General features: G+C 43.5%; 1 non-coding gene and 2 pseudogenes across 1 annotated transcript; 1 reads left to right on the top strand and 2 right to left on the bottom strand.

Moving 5' to 3' along the window:
* Positions 1 to 12,091: 12,091 nt before the first annotated feature.
* LOC104427827 lies at positions 12,092 to 13,941 on the top strand (annotated as a pseudogene).
* A 96-nt stretch (positions 13,942 to 14,037) lies between these two features.
* Positions 14,038 to 16,858, bottom strand: LOC104427826 (annotated as a pseudogene).
* A 1,907-nt stretch (positions 16,859 to 18,765) lies between these two features.
* LOC104426318 lies at positions 18,766 to 21,927 on the bottom strand. The gene is made up of 2 exons (XR_005547282.1): positions 21,228 to 21,927; positions 18,766 to 20,494 (listed from the first exon to the last, which is right to left on the bottom strand). It is a non-coding gene; the product is annotated as a protein NUCLEAR FUSION DEFECTIVE 4 (transcript).
* Positions 21,928 to 22,375: the final 448 nt, after the last annotated feature.

Genomic DNA, 22,375 nt, shown 5'->3' with positions numbered 1-22,375 from the left:
GATCAACGGTCATCTGTCAGGCAGCTATCGTGCGGCGGTCGGGCAACTGTTGTGCGGCTATCGTGCGGCGGTCGAGCGGCTGTCGTGCGGCGATCGGGCGGCTGTCGTGCAACTATTATGCGGCTATCGTGTGGTGATCAGTGGTGGTCGTCGGCTAGCGGGGTGGTCGATGGGGTGTGGGCGGCGGCGATGATGGTCGTTGGCAGTCAAGGGCAAATAACAAAAATTTGAAGAAACAGAAACGTTGTCATGTAGGCCCAAAGCGAAGAAAGACTGGATTGAATTTCTCGTGCAATCCGTAGAATCCTGTCTGAATGTTAAAATTATAATTAATCAGCACATAAACAATTGATCAACTTAAGCGTACTCAATTCAAATTAATATAATTTTCATAGTCCGAGTACTAAAAAAAGTTACAATTTTTTTAATTGATTACTTAACTCAATGTTCTTGAGACATCCGTTAACATAATCCTTTGAATATTAACGTAGTCCGTGAATTTAATGTTAAATCGGTTCCTCGATATGAAAACGATTTACAACACGGTTTTCGGAGCACATTTGACTTGCCTTGCTCCTTCGCTCCGGGGTCAAAACTGGAAGCCTCTAGTAATGTCCAGCTTCCCTAAACCCCGCCCCCGACTCTTTTTAACTTCCTAACTTTCTTTGCCTGCTCCATCTCCTTCTACATCGCTCTGTGTTGCGTGAGGAAAGAAAGGAGGAGGAAAATGGCTCGCTAGAGGCTCCAGAACTACATTGACAACTCGAAGAACGAGGTGACCGCTTTCATCTCCATAGCGTCTCTCTTTTCGCTGGATCATCAGTCGTACGCACGTTTAAGATTTTGACGTTGTTTGCCTGGCGAAAGAAGTGGTCGTCCTTTTCGCTTCCTGAACGATGAGCGAGCAAGCCCACTTTTAAGCTGATGAACATGACCTTCTTGATCGTCTTGTGTCGGTCTATGTATATATGCATGATTATGCAGTCCACCTTGATTGCTTCTTTTGTAGGAAAATGCAGATTGTTTCTCGTATACTTGTACCATGAGACGAGTAGCACTAGGTTTTGTCCATCAGACGATCCGTAAAATTATTTTATATGATATCTTACTAGGCAGAAGTACAGCCTAAGTGCCATAACTTGGCACGGAGGGACACTTAAGTGCCATAACTTTAAAATGGTACACTTGAGTGCCAGTTTTAAAGTTAAATGGGACACTTAAGTGCCACTCCGGCGAAAATCCGACCAAACGGTTGACGTGGCGACTTTCCGGCGAATTTGTTCCAAAACGGCGTCGTTTTGCACGCTGACGTGGCGGAGAAAATGCAAAAACGACGCTGTTTCGTGTCTACGTGTAAATAATAATATAAAAATTAATTAAACTAGATTTTAAATTAATTTTATTTAAAATATTCAAAAAAATTAAAAATTTTAAAAAATATAAGAAAATTTTAAAAATTTTTAAAAATTAAGAAAATTTTAAAATTTTTTAAAAAATTAAGAAAATTTTAAAATTTTAAAAAATTAAGAAAATTTAAAAATTTAAAAAAAAAAAAGAAAAAGGGGGGGGGGGTCGCCGACCCCGGCCGATCGACGGCAAGGGCTACGAGCCCTTGCCGGATCTAAGGGCGAGGCTCACCCCCCCCGTGGGTCGACCGAGGGCGCGACCCCGGCCGACCCTCCCCCTTTTTTTTTTTTCCCTCCCTTTTTTTTTTTTAAATTTTTTTAAATTTTCTTAGTTTTTTAAGATTTTAAAATTTTTCTTAATTTTTTTTTTGAATTTTTAATATTTTTTAAATAAAATTTTTAGATTATTATTTACACGTAGACACAAACAACATCGTTTTTGCATTTTCTCCGCCACGTTAGCGTGCAAAACGACGCCGTTTTGAATCAAACTCGCCGGAAAATGGCCACGTCGCAGCCATTTGGCCGGATTTTCGCTGGAGTGGCACTTAAGTGTCCCATTTTACTCCAATATTGACACTCAAGTGTACCATTTTAAAATTATGGCACTTAAGTGTCCCTCCGTGCCAAGTTATGGCACTCCAGGTGTCCCAACCTCTATCTTACTGTGTCTTTTGCCGTCACGAAATGATTTTTTTTTTGGGATGGAGGGTTATTGTATAGGTTATAAAGGGAAGATGAACATGGTTTTTATTTTTTATTTTAGTTTAATTCCTTTTCATGGTTGGAGAGTTAGCTTGGGGTTAACCATATTACAGAGGATCTCACAAAGTACTTGTGACTTTAATAGTTATTTCTTCTTTTTGACAGTTGACATTTCGAGTCTCCATTTTTACCATTTGTCTAGGGTATCATGGATGGAGAGTATGAGTAGACCAAGAGAGTACGAAACTCAAATATTCCAAATTTCATGATGGATCTCATCGACAAACTCCTGACAGACGGTGACAACAGCATGAGAGAGCTAGCCTACCTTCTGTAAACTTCAATTTTCTTGACTTCGACGGTCGCGTGCTCCAAGTACATATTCTTTTCTGGCTTCTCGGTCGCTGATAATCGGTGGGTGATTTTGATGATTGTTTTCAGGAATGCAAAGAGAGTGAATTATGTTTTTCTCGCTACTGCTGCTTTACGGATCGCAGAAGGTGGCAGCAGGTAGATAAACAATGTTACTTTAATTTCCAAGAAGGGTAACTATTCGATTTTATTGGTATGTTATGCGTGAAATTTTTTTGAAATTAATTTCTTGACATGAAATACTCAACATCTTCAAGAGTAGAACATTTCCAGCACGTGTGTTCAAAAGTTTCCCCTTTTAGTCATGTTGGGAATAACGAATCCCCGAAAAGTGGATTCGACACTAAATCGAACCCCTAAATCAATGCGGAAGACGAGGCCCGGGAAAAACACGTATCACCGATCGTAAAGCACACCACGGATTCGAGCGTACCTTGTTAGCCACAGATTAGACACCAATGCCGAAGATCGAGGAAGAAATTCTGATCCGATGATGTCAATTCGCCTTGAAAGGGAAACGGCGTCGCCTTAAGCATTTTGAAGGGAAGAGAGAGTGAGGAACGTACGTTAAAATGGCCAAAGGGTGCGTCCTCTCTCTCTCTCTCTCTCATCCCTTTTATACGTTCCCTTATCAACGGGCCCTAATTCCGTGGGCCGAGCTTTTAGGCCAACATGGGCGGACGGGCCATAAGCCTATCACTAATAAAACCATCATCTCCCACTCGCACATGGTGGGCTGAACATGATTCTCTTTACCTCTCTTCAACATTCATACCGGTGAATAATCCGTGCGACCAGCATACTTTGAGAGCTTGTTGCCATATATCTGTTAGGAATATATAGCAGCTCATAATGGGTATCACATCCTGAGTAGATTTAGTATGTAGTACTATAGATCGATCGATCACATTTATATCTCTCTTGATCTCTTTTAAATAATGATATATATATATATATATATATATATATATATATTCACAATTATGATTATCCCAAAGACAGTCATAATTGGTTAACTAGTGAATACAAAACTATAATGTGATTCTCCAAATTCGATCTTTCTCTTTCCTTCAAACTCTCAATTTCAGTTCAGCTTGCTTTTCTAGATATGCCCCATTAGATCGAATCAACTCATGACCATTGGCAACATCATAAGATAGCAAACACTAAATAGAAATTTTGAGAATAAGTAAGAGTCATGAAAGGACTAAAAAATTGATGAACTCTTTTCCTCAAGAGTCTCACACGACATAAAAGTTGAGATCAAACTTTTGCCACTCTTATTGGTCGTCTCATGCATACGTAGTATGAAATACGTATTACGGTATTAACTCCTTTCCCATGGAGCGTATGTCTATACCTTTCAATACCGTACATATGATAGTTTAGACATACCCAATGTCTAACTTGAGTTCACATATCTACTCATTCACAAAATTCATCAGAACTCACATTTGGCATCATAGACAAATAAAGTAAAATATGTGGGGTATTTTACTTTTGGACATAGAAAGTATTATGTCCTCATCTTAACACCCAGTTAAGGCGACATACGTATTTTAAGCTTGAGCTCTCGATTATCACCTAGATAATAAGCTTAAAAACAGTCTCATATCTATTTATCACACAGTAAATAGATGCGATTACCCGTGTGAGTGGGCTAATCTTATATCTGTCCGACATACTTTCTCAAGTTAAAGTAATGCACTAAGCATTAAGATATATAAAGATCAAACAAAGATTTATAGGCATTAATGATGAAAAACACAGATTCATCAAATGTGAACGCTTCAGGGAAATTACAATCCAGTACATCAGACTCTACGCAATCCTAGAGATTTCACATGGCCACAAAACACATCTCTAGGTATTGGCTTTGTTATAGGATCTGCTACCATTTTATGCGTAGTATGTACTCTAAGTTCACATCTTTTCGTGCAATCATATCCTTGACAAAAGTATACTTGGTATCTATATGTTTGGTCTTGCCATGATATTTTGGATCTTTGGTGTACGCTTTTGCTGCTTGGCTATCACAGTTAATCAACAATGAATCTGTAGCACTTCCAATAACACCTAAATGATCCAATAATCTCTTAAGCCAAACATCTTCTTATATTGCTGCTGATAATACCACGAACTCAGTTTCCATCGTGGACAAGGTTATACACTTTTGTTTCTTACTGCTCCAACATATGGTGCCATTATTCGGTAAGAAAACAAACCCAAAGGTAGATTTTCTTTCATCTAAATCTCCTCTCCAATCAGCATCAGAATAGCCTTTGAGTTGCAGATCATTTCCATAATAACTCAACGTATAATCAGCAATCCCCTTTAGATACCTTAATATTCATTTAACGGCTTTCCAACGTGCTTGACCTGGATTGGATTGATATCTACTCACCATTCCAACTGCATAACATATGTTAGGTCTTGTACACATCATAGCGTACATCAAGCTCCCAACAACACTAGCATAAGAAACATATTTCGTTTGTTCCTTCTCTTATGGAGTCCTTGGACACAGTCTATGGCTCAATCCTTCACCTTTTGCAATAGGAGTGTCTATGGGTTTAAAATCCCATATCCTTCAATTCAAAATTGGAAGACAACCAACTCTTGACATTATTAACAAACTCCATATTACTTTCGGCAATTAGTATATCATCAACATATAATGATATGATCACAAATGATCATTGGATCTTTTGATATATATACAATGATTCTCATCTATCATTGTAAAGTCATATGCCATTATGGCATTATGAAAACGTATATACAATTGTCTTGACGACTACTTAAGGCCACATATCGACCTCAAAAGTCAACATACATTTTCTTCTTGGCCTTTCACTATGAAACCAGCATGTTGTTCCATATATGTTCCTTCCTCTAATTCTCCATTGAGGAAAGCAGTCTTTACATCCATTTGATGTAATTCAAGATCCATACTAATCACTATTGCCAGAATAATGCGAATCGAGGTAAATCTCACTACAGGAGAAAACATATCTTCATAATCAATTCCTTCATGTTGATTATACCCCTTCGCCACAAGGCGAGCCTTATGCCTTTTTTATCGAGCCATCGGCCTTTCGCTTTATTTTGAGAATCCACTTGTTCCCAATAGCTCTGCGTCCTTTTGGAAGATCAACCAGTTCTCAGACTTAGTTTGATTTCATTGACTCAATCTCCTCTTTCATTGCATAAATTCATTTTTCATTATTAGGGCAATTTAGAGCCTCATTAATATTTCTTGGCTCATCCTCATCTTGTGGAGCAACCATAAAAGTTTCCTTTTCAATGTCAAAACTTTGACGGGGAATAGTCTGGCGACTTGTTCGCCGTATGGGAGATTGTACACTTAGCATATCATTCCCCATAATGCTCCCACTAGGATTAAATAATGATGACATCGTCTCATCATATGGTTGTAATTGAGAATGAGTTGAATTCTATTCACCACTTCTCATATTACTCCCACTTGGACGAACTCCACTAATATCATTATCTTGATCCAAGGTTTCAAATAGGAAGTAATCTTCCCCAATTTTGCCCTTCTTAGGAAATTCATCCACTAAGAATGTGACATCCCGTGATTCAAATTCAGTTATACTCCCACTTTCCTGCTCACATATGAACACATACCCTTTCGAGTGTTCGGAGTATCTCATTAAAATACTCTACTTTCCTTTAGGACCCAATTTCCCAAACTTGTGAGAGGATTTATGAGTATAGGCAGCATAACCCCATGGCTTAAGAAAACTTAAGTCCGGTTTTCTACCTGTCCATAACTCATATGGAGTGGAACTAACTAATTTGGAAGGCACCCGGTTAAGTATATAGGCAGCAGTTAACAACGCATCACTCCAAAAAGTGATATGTAAGTTAACATGCGCCATCATGGACCTAACCATTTCTAGTAGGGTTCTGTTTTTTCTCTCTGCAACACCATTTTGTTGAGGAGTATATGAAATAGACAACTGTATTTCTATTCCTTTTCATCACATTATTTTCTGAACTCATCAGATAAATATTCTCGACCTCGATCGGATCTTAATACTTTTATTTTTTTTGTCTAATTGATTTTCAACCAAGTTCATAAACCTTTTGAAACAACATAATGCTTTAGATTTATGAGAAATCAAATAGACATATCCGAATCGAGTATAATCATTTATAAAAGTGATGAAATAAACAGCTCCATGCCTTCTTCTCACATTCATTGAACCACAGACGTCATAATGATCATAAATGCAGATGAAATTCAGCTATTTTATCTTTTCCAAATAGTTTCATTATCGTTTTCCCTACTAGGCAATGCTCACATATGGGCAAATCGACTTTTTCAATGTTGCCCAACAAATCCTCTTTGGCCAGTCTATTCATTCATTATTGGCCAATATGACCAAGTCTAGCATGCCACACATTTACATCATTATCATATGAAATAGAAGACGTGAAATAAGGGAATAACAAACATTGACATCACCACAGTCAACATTTAGTACAATAAAACCATCCAGAAAGTGACCACAATCATAGTAGTTTGTATCCAAATACAAATCTACACCGTTATTACGGAAGTTCACACTAAAACCAAGCTTAACCAACATCAAAACAGACACTTAAATTTCGACGAATCTCCAGAGCATATAGAACATCATGTAGGAATAAGGTGCGCCCACCACACATGTTCAGTTGGCAGGTGCCAATCCCTTTAACTCCAGCTTTGGAGTTGTTTCCCACATAGATCCACTTAGTTCCAGTTGGTATTCGTCGGAATTCCACGAAGGATCCTCTATCCTTTGCTACATGATCTGTCACTCCTGAATCTATAGTCCACAAAGGATTGGATTCAGCCAATAATACAGAACTTGACACATAAGCTAAGTTCTCAAATGTACAAGAGGTGTTTACCTTCTTTGGCTCACAACAGTCGCGAGCATAGTGACCCTTCTTATCACAATTGTAACACCTCACCCTTGACATTTTCTTCACTTGAGGACGTTTTCCTCTCTTGTGTTGGTTAACTCTTGATCTCTTGCAATAAGGACTTGATCATTTGCTTTCCCACATATTGAATGAATCAATACGTTTGCGCTTAGAGCTCAAAGCCCTTTCTGAGCTAGAACCAGCATTGCAAATATTTATTTTCGGCTCACATGCCGTCAAGCGGTCCTTTACCAGCTCAAGGTGGCGCACAGCATCCTCAAGATCTTCCATAACATGGTCAAGAGCTTCTAGTGCTTCTTGCTTTTCTAGCACATATTGAATCTTCATTTTCAATATTTCACAATTGTTGCCGTTCATTTCAGCAATTACGTTCTTAGTTGCTGAAACCATCAATCTGAACACATCAGACATATATGCACGAATAATTAATGCCTATCAGTTATGCATCCACTTTGCACAGACCCATCATATCAATGAATAATTTCAAGTAAGGTTTCAAAATCAAAATGTCACTACGTTTCCAATCATCCTCCAAAAATCCTAACTTAAAACTATTATTAATATAATTGTCTTATGCAAAATAAATTCTATGAAGTTACAAAAACTTCTATGAACTACCCACAGCTAACTACCTATAGCAATCAGCAATAACATAAAGCAACAGATAATTTAATATCCAATAGAATAACAATGCTTTCACATAATACAACAATCCATTACACTAAGTAATATATACAAAACAAAATATCAACATAGAAAGAGATATTTAACACTAAAAAAACATCTCAAACTAATCTAAGAAATAAACATGGAATGTCCCTTCTAATTTATTAGTCAAAATATCTGAGAAAACTGAAGACACATTTGCCAATCATGGAAAAACTTTTAGAGAGCTTTCATGTCGCCACCAAGGCACATTTACTCTACGCCATGTGGCGCTCAATCTAAGGGTTGAAGTTTTGGCCAACTCAATCCTATAGTATTCTCTTACAAAAGCTTCTACTAGCCTGCTATAACCCGGGACTACGTTGACCTCCCATAGCCGATCTAACACTACTTGCCATTCGTGGTGGAAGAGTGTTTATCAAAGCTGGCACCTTTTCAAAATCTGGCATAAGATAACCATTCCAGATGATTTCTTGTATCATCGATTGACCCCCGACCACGTGTGATACTAAATCACCATCATGCCACCGATAATCAGCTAACTCTTTCATCAACTTTTTCAGTCTAGGGACCTTCGTCCGTTCTCGAGACTGCAGTATCCGTGCATAACGCATCATAGTTCCTACAACAAATGCGTAACTAAAATGGATCACTTATAATCCACAATAAACAAAATGGAAAATATATAATTTTTTATGATTCATACAACAAATGCAAAATAAAAAATGGATTACCTCTAACCCACACAGACATTTTTGAAAAAGAAACAAATCCTTTTTTTTTTTTTTTTTTTTTCAACGGTCAACGGTCAACGGTCGTCGGTCAACGGTCAACGGGTCAACGATCAGGTCGTCGGACCGGACGGACCAATCGGACCGGTCGGGCCGATCGGGCCGGGTCGGACGAACCGACCGCACGTGCCGCGCGCGTGCCAGGCGTCCGCGGGTCGGGTCGGGTCGGCTCGCCGGCCGGTGACCGCCCGGCCAACCGTCGTCGGCGCTGACGTCAGCGATGACGTCATCCCAGCGGTTACTGACCGTTGGATGACGTCATGCTGACGTTAGCACGCGTCGGTCCGCCGACCGGCGCGTGCCGGTTTGCTGCCGGCATCGCGCACGTGCCAGTTCGCCGACCGACGCGTGGGACGCACGCGCTGGCCGATGCCAGCGCTTCGGGCGCGTCACGCCCACGCGCAGCGGCTTGTTGTCGCGTGTGTGGGCGCGTGCGGCATCACCCGGCGGCGCACAACATGTCGCCGGACTCGCCTCGACGACCTCTTTCACCTAGTTCCTTCAGAAATTGATTTCGACTTACGGAAACTCAAAAAAAAGGACGAACAGGGCTCGGGTGTCGGGATTTCTTGCTCGGATCCGTACGGCTGAAAATTTTAGCGAAAAATCAATCAAAAAAACATCAAACAGGTCAAGAAAACGTGAACTAGAGCTTTGATACCAATGTTGGGAATAACGGATCCCCGAAAAGTGGATTCGACACTAAATCGAACCCCTAAATCAATGCGGAAGATGAGGCCCGGGAAAAACACGTATCACCGATCGTAAAGCACACCACGGATTCGAGCGTACCTTGTTAGCCACATATTAGACACCAATGCCGAAGATCGAGGAAGAAATTCTGATCCGATGATGTCAATTCGCCTTGAAAGGGAAACGGCGTCGCCTTAAGCATTTTGAAGGGAAAGAGAGAGTGAGGAACGTACGTTAAAATGGCCAAAGGGTGCGTCCTCACTCTCTCTCATCCCTTTTATACGTTCCCTTATCAACGGGCCCTAATTCCGTGGGCCGGGCTTTTAGGCCCAACATGGGCGGACGGGCCATAAGCCCATCACTAATAAAACCATCAAGTCATATTCTTAGCATGCTGCATTAGGAAAGATCAATCCTGTTTGAATTATGCGCTTGCGAGAAGGCTGATCAGTGGCCTATGTCCGTGTTTATTGGAAAAACCAGATGACGGTAGATTTCCTTATCTGTTATTGAGAATTTGTTTGGCTGTGGCGTGTGTGGCAACTGTCTCGTACATTCCAATGGGACTAGCGCGTGAAGAATTTTGAGCATGAGCGTTTTCAACCTCGTGATTTGATCCGCATTGTTGTTCAGAAACATTAGTCAATGAGATAACTTCCAACTAAGTGGTGAATGCGGCGCATTATATACATCAAGCCTATCATTAAGGATCTGTGATGTTGCCAGACTGTCAAGTTTGTTTCAACGCATAAAGTGTGCATATGACATCACATATATAGGCTTGTCCGCTTTTGAATGTTATTATTGGCCTAGTTCCATACTAGTTGGACGCCGCATTCCAATGCTCAATTTTTGGAGGGCTACTTCCATGACATGGCCGTATTATCTAAATACGGACATATAACGTATATGAGATATTTCAACAGCCGAACAAAGTAAAAATTTTGAAATTGTCATTTTAAACTTTATGAGTTTGATCACATGCAAATTTGGCCAAATTTACAGAGATATAGTTTGAGCAGTGACATAATGATGATTAATTCTTTGTCGGATCCTTCAGACTGAAATCAGTCGTATTGATTTTGTTGTCTAATTTTTCCGAGTTGTTAACTGAATGACATCTCTTTACTACTAATATGACTTGTATACCTGTACTCGTTGCTTGTGTTGTAGCCTTGGTGGTTGCCGGCTTGTTGCAGAAGCTCGTGCTCTTCTAAATGCCAGCAATAATAAGGACAAGCGAAGGTAGAAATTGGCATTTTCTTTGCATTCATGATTTCAGAACCCTTATAACAGTATGTGCACAATTATATCTAAGGATTTGTTTCGTTCAACAAATTATAGGCATCTTCTCAAATGTATAGACAAGCGTTTATATATCTGTTATTAATTTTCTTGTATTTGCATAACCATACAATGTAAATTAACCTCCTAAAAGCTATAAGTTTATTGCTGACGTTCTTTATTTTATGGTTGTGCATTTTAATGCCTGGTGATTAACATCATTAGTCATTCAAAGAATTGTCTTTTAATAGCATGTAACTGTCATTGCTGTCTCCTTGATTGATGAAAGGGTATCTAGGTTAGAATCATACACAGACTTCTCCAAAAACATAGAACAATAGTTTAGTCAATGCCTCACATGAAGTGCAGTCGAACCGAGTGCATGAAAAGTTTAAGAGCTTTAGCTAAAATTCTAAAGATTTGCACTGGTTTTTACCTAGCACTATTATGCACTAATAGTTGTGCTATTAGCGCATGGTTTTCTCGGAAGTTCCAAATGGTGTCGGGTGACTTTACTAGATTGCTCACTTGATCTTGGTTTAGCGCATGTCTGTTGAGTGACTGGCTCTAGGTCTCTCATGCTTGGATCTTGCTGTGGTGTTAACTTTTAACTTCTGGCTTTAGCCATAACTTTGATCAAAGATGCATTATGCGAAAAGTTATCTAAGATGCCTGTGTCTAGAGACTTTTTGGTGTCTTCAATAGTTTGCTGTTGTATTCATTTACATCAAGACAGCAATTTCTCTTCCTTAAAAATATAGCATCGGTGATCTGCATCCAGTGAAGATTTTGAAAAGCAATATACCAATACGAATATCTGACTTTGAACATGAGAAGCTTATTTACCTTTGCATGTGATTTAACCTAACAATGCTTATGGTTCTTGCTGAGTTGCTGACTATGTGAACATATGCCAACCACTGACTGCATGCGATATGAGCTTCTCCGTTAGTTTTTGCAATTTTTTAAAAAATGATTGCCTATGTATTTATTAATGGTCAATTTGACAGTTATGTCTCTGCGGTTGTCTTCTAGCTGCAAGATATCCCATGAACGGGTGGTGAATGAGTACTACTCCTTTCGTGACAAACTCAGAACCCTACATCAGGACTCCAGCCAATATTCCCCCCTCGCTTTTTCCTCCCTACTTTACACAGGTGAAACTCACCATCATCTCCCGGATGGAGCGGATACAGAGGTTGGCTGGACCAGCGCCTGCCGGGCCCGACAACCATGCGGATGCTGATGGCCACCATCATGCCGCCGACGGTGGTGGAAATGTAGGCGACCATGGGCTCGGCCCTCGCCAGCTTCATGTTCATATGGGCCATCATCCAGCAGTACTGCCCCTACGAGCTCCGCCGCTACGTCGAGAAGTACACCCACCGCCTCACCGCCTGCTTCCACCCTCACATCAAGATCTCCATCAACGAGTATACCGGCGAACGGCTCTGGCGCAGCGAGGCCTACGCCGCCGTGGAGGCCTACCTGAGCAAGAACACCTCCAAGAGCGCCAGGCGGCTCAAGGCCGAGCTGGGCAAGGACAGCAAAAACTTGGTCTTGACCATCGAGGAGTCCGAGAGGGTCACTGACGAGTACGGGGGGGGTCAAGGTCTGGTGGGCCTCGAACAAGATCACGTCGCCGCCCCAGCGGTCCCTGACTAACTACCCGGATCAGGAGATGAGGTTCTACAGGCTGACATTCCACAAGAAGCACAGAGAGGTTATCGCCGAGTCCTATCTGAAGCACGTGATCAAAGAAGGGAAGGAGATAAGATCGAGGAATACGCAGAGGAAGCTGTACACGAACTCGCCGGGTTACAAGTGGCAGTCCATGAAGTCCACAATGTGGAGCCACATCGCTTTCGAGCACCCGGCCACCTTCGACACCATTGCCATGGACCCCGAGAAGAAGAGGGACATTTTGGAGGACTTGGTGACGTTTAGCACCAGCAAGGATTTCTACGCCAGGATTGGGAAGGCTTGGAAGCGGGGTTACCTCCTGTACGGGCCTCCCGGCACGGGCAATTCGACCATGGTCGCCGCCATGGCGAATTTCCTCCACTACGACGTGTACGACCTCGAGCTCACGGCGGTCAAGGACAACATCGATCTCCAGAAGCTGTTGATCGAGACGACGAGCAAGTCCATCATCGTGATCGAGGACATCGACTGCTCTCTCGACCTCACGGGGCAGAGGAAGAAGAAGGGCGAGAAGCTGCCACTGGCGGACGACAACGTGGACAAGCTCAACAAGGATGTTCCCAGGAAAGACCCGTACGTAGATACCACCAGCAGGGTCACCCTTTCAGGGCTTTTGAATTTCATCGATGGGTTGTGGTCTGCCTATGGAGCGGAGAGGATCATTGTCTTCATCACCAACTACGTGGAGAACTTGGACCCTGCGCTGATCAGGAGTGGCAGGATGGACAAGCACATCGAGCTTTCGTATTGCTGTTTCGAGGGGTTCAAGGTGCTGGCGAAGAACTACCTCAGCCTCGAGACACATCCGATGTTCAATGCGGTTCGCGGCTTGATGAGTGAAGTGAAGATCACTCCTGCCGATGTTGCCGAGAGCCTTATGCCCAAATCCCCGAACGATGATGCGGAGAAATGTCTCTCGAGGTTGATTCAGGCCCTCGAGGAAGCGAAGGAAACAGCTGCCGCCGCCAAGAGAGCCAGCGAATCCAGAGATGAGGCTGTCGAGGAAGGCGCCCAAGGAGGTGCCGAATCGAGAGACGGGGCTGGGGCTGCCAAGAAGATGCGGTGCCAGACGAAAGACTGATCGAAAACGAGCTTCAGCATTTGCAGCATCATCTTCATGGTAATTCTGATTATCTTGCCACAAGAAGCCACGATGATCTCTGGTCTTGGGGGGTAATTTGATGAAATGACTTTTTGTAAGTTTTTGAGAAAGAAGGAATTTGTCCAGGCGACGTGAGTAGGAGGTCCAAAAGAGTTGATGATTTTTCTTATTTGTCTATGCTTTTTACTTTTCTGGAAAGCTTATGCTGTTTCCTAGAAACCCTTTATGGCTTTCTAATATTGGCCTTATCATATTATCCAGTGACCATAAAACAAGATGGCTTCACTCGAACAGAGAATTTCAAGCACTTCAGACAGTTTCTTGACCACTAAGAACTGAAAATTAGTGACACAAATGATATACAACAAGCCAACTAGCCAGAGAAAGAGTTCCAATACAGCATCCTACCAACCCAAATTGCCAGAGGCAGATTACCATTGGATCACTAAAGATGACAAAGCAAACAGGGCCATAATAAAATATTTCGGCTCAAGCATTATTTATGCGACACTTGCTCGGCCAGCACTCGCACTAACCAAATCGACGTACTAAATCCGGCTCCATTGTTTGGCTAATGATGCCACTTTAATTTCCTTGAAAAAGTGCACCGGCCTCTGAGGTGTGATGCAGTTGTCTGTGTTATGGACTGAGGACCACCATCAAGGGCTAAGGCTGGGCAATTTTCAATAGGCTGATCAATCTTCAATCTCTGCTCATGACCACATGATTTTCTAACTCTTGCCTTCCAACTGAAGGTCCCACTGGGATCTTCTTCGCTCATTGCTCGATCAGCTTCTCCTAGTATTATGGTTCTATCTGAATACATTCATGCATCTTGTCAATTTGTCGAATCAATGCACTTGAAGAACCCCAAATTGAACTTCCATAAGAAAGATAAATAGTGACTATTATTACTAACCCAACTTATGGTGCCTCCCTTGCCTTTAAGACCGACTACAATCAAACTTGAGTAAACCACTTCAGGAAGTAATCTACCACATCAATAAACTAACTATTCACAACCTTGAGGAATGCTGTATTCGTCTGAGTATAACCTGGCTGTAGAAGTATCTTGTCCTGAAGAATAATAGCAACGCCGCAAGAGAACCCAAAAGAGTAGCGCCTGCCATAATGAAGAAAGACAACATGAAGCATTTTGTTCCTTTACATTTTAGCCCTTCCCCGGATGCTTCTTTGTCGTAAATATACCCAATCACTCTAATGGAGAAGACATATGATCCAACAGGGTTTGCCATGGTGATGGTATTGAATATGGTGCCCATATGACCCACGCCGAATATCTCAGACGTTATTGTCGGCATAGTGACCACTGTGAGCCATAACAAATACCCACCAAAACTGAGCCCACGTACAGAGCACCAGGCAGGCCAGAACCAATGATCACATGACCAACGGTGAGAGCAGCTAGAGTTATGGCCATGAACAATGGCCGAGCCCACCCTCTGGCATGTAAAAAGAAGTCTGATACAAATCCGGCCCCAAAACGACCGAGAAAATTCCATATGCTCCACAAGGAGATCATACTGTTCACTTCTTCGCTGTTGTAACCGAGAGATCCTCCTAGCTGGCTGATGTTATTAATCGTGGCTAGTCCTGAGCCCATGCCACATGCCATGGCCAGAAATAATATCCAAAAGTCGACAGTGCGCATAGCTTGCAACAAATCAATGTCTCTTTCGATCTGCTGGTCGTTGTTGTCATTTTTATGATTTCTTCATTAATGTCACCAGGCAGAATCCGATAATCGGAACCACTCGGATCTTCTTCTCCATCATAAACCTTCTTGTAGCGTTCTAGCCAATCAAGGTCGCTAGTCTCATCCACACTTACAATCGATGGCATCTGCTCAGCAATCCCGAAATCTCCTTGCGGGGCTCTAGCAGCAACAAAAACAGGCAAGAATAGCAACGGAAGCAGAAAAACTAACGCTGAGAGATGCAACAAGAACGTCCACTTGAAGATGTTTTCCAATATTATAACAACCATGAGATAAGCTGCAACAACGAGAGCAACCAAGGACAAAGCATATAGGTGTTTCTTCTCTTCTGATGTGCTCGCATTGTATATTCTTACGAACCCCAGGAATAACAGAGCATTAATTGTGGGTAATAAGGCAAGCATCAGGAGAAATGCGGCGGGGTTATTGTTGAATACTGTCTGATATATTTGGATCAGTATAGCTCCACTTAAACCGATAAATCCCTACAAAGGAAAGGAATCAACAACTATCCAACTAAACTTATTAACTATAAAATGTGGTGAAGCAAAGCAAAAACACAATGGCAGAGGTAGATAGAACATTTTTTTAAAAATATAGACAATCTTGTTCTCAATGATTTGTCCAATTTCCACAGGTTTGAACTATTTAAAGTGCCTCTTAAGCGCTCAATAAAACTGTCCATCCACAAATTGCAATATAGTCTTTCAAGTTTCTGCTGCACTTGCATCAAGATCAAAAACCAGTTTTACTAGTAAGGATTCGAAACAAAAGCTACAGTTTCAGCTGATGACATGATGCAATATATGGGATCACATCCAAAACAAACATCAAAAACCCCAATTCTTGTATATCATTAAACATCAATCAAGGTTAAAATTTTTAATTCAAATAAGTGAAAAGAAAGTAAATTTAAAATAACAATGACGAATCCACCAAGTTAAATTCACACTCAATCAATCACCTTCATGATCCCGACAGCAGTACCGCTATACTCAGGGAAGTTGCGGACTGCCGTGACCACATCGGCGGTGTTGAAGAAGCTCTGCGCATGCGCGGCGACCAACATGAACACGCACACGGCTGCGACGGGAGGCTGGCTCAAGATCCCGGCGACGGATGCCCACAACAAGGAGTAGCCCACGAGGTTCTGGGCCGCTCCGGCGAGGTGGACCACCCACGGCCCACCATGGCGGCGGCGGGGATCATTGGCGTGGGAGTAGAGGATGCCGGAGAGGACGCCGCAGTTGGCACCGAAGTCCTTGAAGACGGAGATGGTGTCGAGGGTGGACTGGGAGTAGCCCTGGGTGGACTTGAGGGCTGGGGAGTAGATGGAGAAGGTGTAGAGGGAGCCGCTGGTGCACTGGATCAGGATGCTCGCCGCGGTCGACGCCCACTTGTTGCTCAGCTTCCCCTCGTGCCATCGGTGGGTCTCCATCTTTCTCGGATAGGAGGGTGGTGATGGCCGCCGCCGCCGCCGCCGTCTTCTTGAGGTTTGGTGCTGTTGCGTTGTCGGGTGGGATTTGACTTTGGGTAATGATCGATGTTTTCTTGGTTCCACTGTGTCTTGTCGTCTTCGCGGATGACGACGACGATTGTAACAACCTCCTCTCTTGTCCCACATCGCCTAGGGAGGGAGGTATTGGTTAGCTTATAAGGCTTTGGTCCCTCTAACTGTGTAACGCGTTTCACGTACGCTTCCGCTACGCTGAAAACAAAGCCGTGAGGGAGGGCGGGCCGGTGGGTCGCGCCTCCAAAGCGGACAATATTATGGCTTGGGAGAGGGAAGGCCCGAGGGATGGCGGTGCGTCCGCGCCAGGGCGGGTGACCCAAAGCGGACAATATTACACAGTGGGGCCCTCCTCTTGTCTCACATCGCCTAGGGAGGGAGATATTGGTTAGCTTATAAGGCTTGGGTCCCTCTAATTTGTGTAACGAGTTTTAAAGCCGTGAGGGAAAAGACCGTGGCTGGGATGGCGGTGCGTGCGTCCGCGCCAGGGCGGGTGACCCAAAGCGGACAATATTACACAGTGGGGTCCGGGATGTTACAAGTGGTATCGAGCCGACTCAGACCGCGTGTGGGACCACGGCTCGAATCTTTTTAAAGCCGTGGGGAAAAGACGCGCTGGCGGTGGGCGGGTGACCAAAAGCGGACAATATTACACAGTGGGGCCCGGGATGTTACAAGTGGTATCAGAGCCGACTCCCGACCGCGTGTGGGACCATAGCTCGAATGCTATTCTGATGCCCGTGGGGCCATAGCGAGGACGCTATTCTGTTAAGAGGTGGAGAGTGTGATAACCTCATCATCTTGATTAGCTTATAAGGCTTTGGTCCCTCTAATTTGTGTAACGCGTTTTAAAGCCGTGAGGGAAAAGACCGTGGCTGGGATGGCGGTGCGTCCGCGCTAGGGCGGGTGACCCAAAGCGGACAATATTACACAGTGGGGCCCGGGATGTTACAAGTGGTATCAGAGCCGACTCCCGACCGCGTGTGGAACCACGGCTTGAATGCTTTCGTGCCCGTGGGGCTATAGCGAAGGCTTGGATCCTCTAATCGTAGTAAGTTTTAAAGCCGTGAGGGAAAAGACCGTGTCCCATGCCCGTGGGGGAGATCTTATAGCGAAGGCTTGGATCCCTCTAATCTGTGTAACGCGTTTTAAAGCCGTGAGGGAAAAGACCGTGGCTGGGATGGCGGTGCGTCCGTGCCAGGGCGGGTGACCCAAAGCGGAAAATATTACACAGTGGGGCCCGGGATGTTACAAGGATCATGGCGGGTGGGAGAACATCTTGGCCGTGTGGCCTCCACGTGGCCAAGGTCCTGCCTGGCTAGTTCATACCTCCACTCGGAGCGAGCAATGTTTTCCGACACGACGAAGGAGACTCGATGGCACCTATCTGTACGAACGTCTCGTTATCTTGAATGCTCGTTTGGATCTTATTCATTCATGATCGACTCCAGTTGTCTGAAACCGGGCGAAATTCTAACCGAGATGTTACGCATCTTAGATTCATCTGCTCCAAATTAGATGAACAGTATGCTTTCACTGGAGATTTTGTCGTGTCTTTTCTTTCTGCATCGATGCATTTTAAACAGTCAGTTTTGTGAATTCTATGTTATTTTTTGTAAATTTTCTATTTTTCTTCCCGGAAAGAGTAAAGGGGCACTAAAGAATAATCATATGGGTGCGTAGAATAAAATTAGCCAAGAGTTTCAGTGATTCCGATGATTAAATATATAGTCATTTTTTTAACTATTGGATCAGGTCTGGTATATAGTAATTCTTTTATTCTCTGATGAGACAATAAACAGTAACTTGACATCTAATCAACGCTATTGGAGAAATTGCCTAAAATAGACTTGGCTTCATTGATAAGGCAAGTTCGCATTGTCATCAGTGACAACAAGAACTACATAAGGTCATCCAGTATAGTTTGAGTTTCCATTTCCTGTCAATTTTCAAACTCAACTACAGCTGCTGTCCCATGAGCATCCGAATGCTTACAGGACATATGCATCTGCTAAAAGCCTAATGACAGAGCAATGTTGCTACTAGAACACATTATTCCCTCACTATTCCTGTGACGATGATGGGGATAAAGAGGCAATCCTCAGAAGTGACCCTGCCAATTATAAAACTTCGAACGTCTTCGATTCTTTAACTTCTGCACCTGATAAAACACATAATTCTGGTCTTGTTCGACATTTGTCGGGTCGAAAACAGAGATAGCACAACAACTGAACGAGAGAGAATGCCAAGGCAGAAAGCAAAAAATATTGGAAAACTGCTCTATATGGACAAATCGAAGCCAACGAATGATTCGATCGATCTCTCTCTCTCTCTCTCCCCTAAGAAAAACGAGAGAAAATAAGGGTACTCCATAGCGCCCAGAACTCTACTTGGTCCGAAATGCAAATACGAGAACGAAATGGCATGAAACAGAACAAACTAATCAAGGAATTCACCCAGCCGCTGTGAGCTGCGAATGCTGCGATCTTCTGTGAAGAATTAGCTTGTAGAAACTTCTCGTGCGGAAGAACAACACTAAATCGACCAGGAAACCGAAGAAGGCAACGGAAGCCAATATGAAGAACGACAGCATGAAGCAATGAGTGCCATAACAGGAGTTATCCTCCCCGTTGCTTCCTTATCGTAGATGTATCCGATCACTCTCACCGACAGAATGTACGATCCGACCGGACTACCTATGGCTATGGTGTTGAAAATGGTTCCCATGTGTCCAACACCGAATATCTCCGAAGTGATCGTGGGCATCAACGACCACAGGCAACCGTAGCAAACGCCCACGAGGACTGAACCCACATAAAGATTTCCAGAAAAGCCGGAAGCAATGATTATGTGACCAGCTGCCATGATGAGCAGGGTAAAAGCCATCAAGAACGGCCTCGTAAAACCTCTCTTGTAAAGCAAGACATCGGAAATATATCCGGCTCGGCGACCTAGAAAGTTCCATATACTCAACAGAGAGACCAGAGTGTTAATCTCAACGGTGGTGTATCCGAGGGATTCTCCGATTTGGCTGATGTTATTTATGGTGGCTAATCCAGAGCCGAGCCCACACACCATGGCCATGAACAGCAGCCAGAAGTCCCCAGTACGCATCGCCTGGATAAGATTCATGTCTTCTGAAACTTCCTTGGATACTACTTGCAGCGGATCGTCCAACAATGGACTCTGCTCAGAAGATGATGGCTCTGAAGATCCTTCCCTTTCCTCCCTCATTGCCACAATTGCCGTTCTAAGAGGCCAAAAAAGCAGAAATAGCAGAACTATGAACGTTAGGATGCGTGACCATAAAGGCATGGTAAAGGTGTTCTCCAGTATTATTAAGATCATGAGATAAGTGGCAATGATCAAAGCGACTGCAGAGAAGCTATTCAAATGCTTCTTGTCTCCCATTGCATTCGTGTCGTAGATTCGTACCAAAAGCATGAGCACAAGCGACACGGATGTGGGTAAAATTGCTAGCATCAGAATGAAGGCACTCGGCTGGTCCTTCAACACTGTGTAGTACACTTGGATTAATATAGCTCCACTTAAACCAAGAAAGCCCTGCACCAGGACAAGGTAGATATTAGCACTCAAGAACGCATTTGTGCACAACCTATGCAGACTAGCACATGAAATCCCTCTTTTGAACTAACGATCAGATTGATTCTTAACCATTTACCCTACCTTCCCCTAATTTCACCTTTGAGATATATTCTTAAGTGGACCAAACAGCAGGTCTTTCCAATCACTTCTAAAATTCATTTCTGCAGCAATATCTCCCCTTACATGGCTTCCCTTATACGTCTTCCCTCATGATAAGCACACTACAATTTGCACAGAGATTAACGGCCGTCACTCACAAGAACACTTCAACTGCAACAACTAAATCAACTTGGAAAATATAATCTCAGGTTCCTCTTGTTTAAACTGTAATCCAGGACCCCGTCTCCATCTTGACATGTCTGTGGAGGCGACAGAATGAAGCATGTCATTGCCAGGAACAAGCGTGGAGTTTAAGACATGCTTTCCCAGATTCACCAAGATATCACAAGAAGTTAAGAACAATCCTTACAATGTCATGTGGAGGTACTCCAAATATACATATGGACTAATCACACCACCTTGACTCGTTAATTAGCACTAAAAGAAGAACAATTAATGGGACACATTGAAAAATTCTTAACGCTGATTTGGACACACAAACTCTCTCTCTCTCTCTCTCTCTCTCTGCAAATAACACAAGGTACAAATTGAAATTCTGGAAACAGCCCACAGCAATCACAGACTCACATACCTTCATGATGCCCACAATCGTCCCACTGTAATCAGAGAAGTTGTGCACGCCACTGACCACGTTGGTGGTGTTGAAGAAAGTCTGCGCGTGAGCCGCCACCCACATGAACAGGCACATCGCCGCGACCGGCGGCCGGTCGATCAGCCCGACGACGGAGGCCCAGATGAAGAAGTACCCGGCGAAGAACTGCACGGCCCCGGCAACGAGGACGAGCCACGGCCCGGGGGAGAGCACCGACCGCGGCCGCCGCCCCACGCCGGCGGAGGAGCGGCCGCCGCGTTTCTCGGTGACGGCGGAGTAGAAGAGGCCGGAGATGACGCCGGCGTTGGCGCCGATGTCCTTGAAGACGGAGACGGTGTCGAGGGTGGATTGGGAGTAGGACTGGGAGGACTTGAGGGTGGAGGAGTAGATGCCGAAGGTGTAGGACGCGCCGCAGCTGGCCTGGATCCATATGCTGGCGATCGTCGACGCCCACTTGTTGTCCACCCTCCTCTCCATTCCTGGCTATCTCTCCTGCGTTCGTGCGCGCGGGTGTTTATCGGTTCTTGTGTTAAGGTTTTTCGTTCGGGAAGTTTCACGTGTGGCTGTCGGCGCTGATGTTCCTGCCCGTTGCGCCACAATCCTGGAAAGATGAGAAGCGTAGCGAGAGAGAGAGAGAGAGAGAGAGAGAGAGTTGTGTCGGGCACCTAACTCGACTCGGTATCTAACCTTCTTTAGGGCGTACGTTCATCCATTCGTTGATGGGAGAACGCCATTGGAGCTGTCTGCGTTGTCGAAGAGGATTACTTTCTTTTGCGTTTGTTATTGATTCTTTTCTCGGCTAATTATAGCGGGCATTATCTGGTCGGATTATCACTATTCCTATTTCGATCCTAAGGCACCTATACATCTCCTAAATATATGGAATTCGTTCAACTTGACCATAAATCCTCCTCTCCCAATGAAAAATGGCAAGGAGTTTATCATTATGTACTTATTCTCAAGTTAAACAAGACCAAACGCATTGGTTAGTAAAAATTTGAAAATTGTTGAAGGACATATCGCTTTATAACAATTCGTGTATGTTATATAGAGTGCGTTTGTTTCGTAGAAATTTGATAATAAAGGAAAATTCTTTCTTAAAAAGTACTTTCCATGAATACGGTTTG

The sequence above is a fragment of the Eucalyptus grandis genome, chromosome 11 (genome assembly GCF_016545825.1).
Source record: "Eucalyptus grandis isolate ANBG69807.140 chromosome 11, ASM1654582v1, whole genome shotgun sequence".
Lineage (NCBI taxonomy): Eukaryota > Viridiplantae > Streptophyta > Magnoliopsida > Myrtales > Myrtaceae > Eucalyptus > Eucalyptus grandis.
The sequence above is the reverse complement of the archived record's forward strand: the minus strand, read 5'-3'. Positions and strand labels throughout refer to the sequence as shown.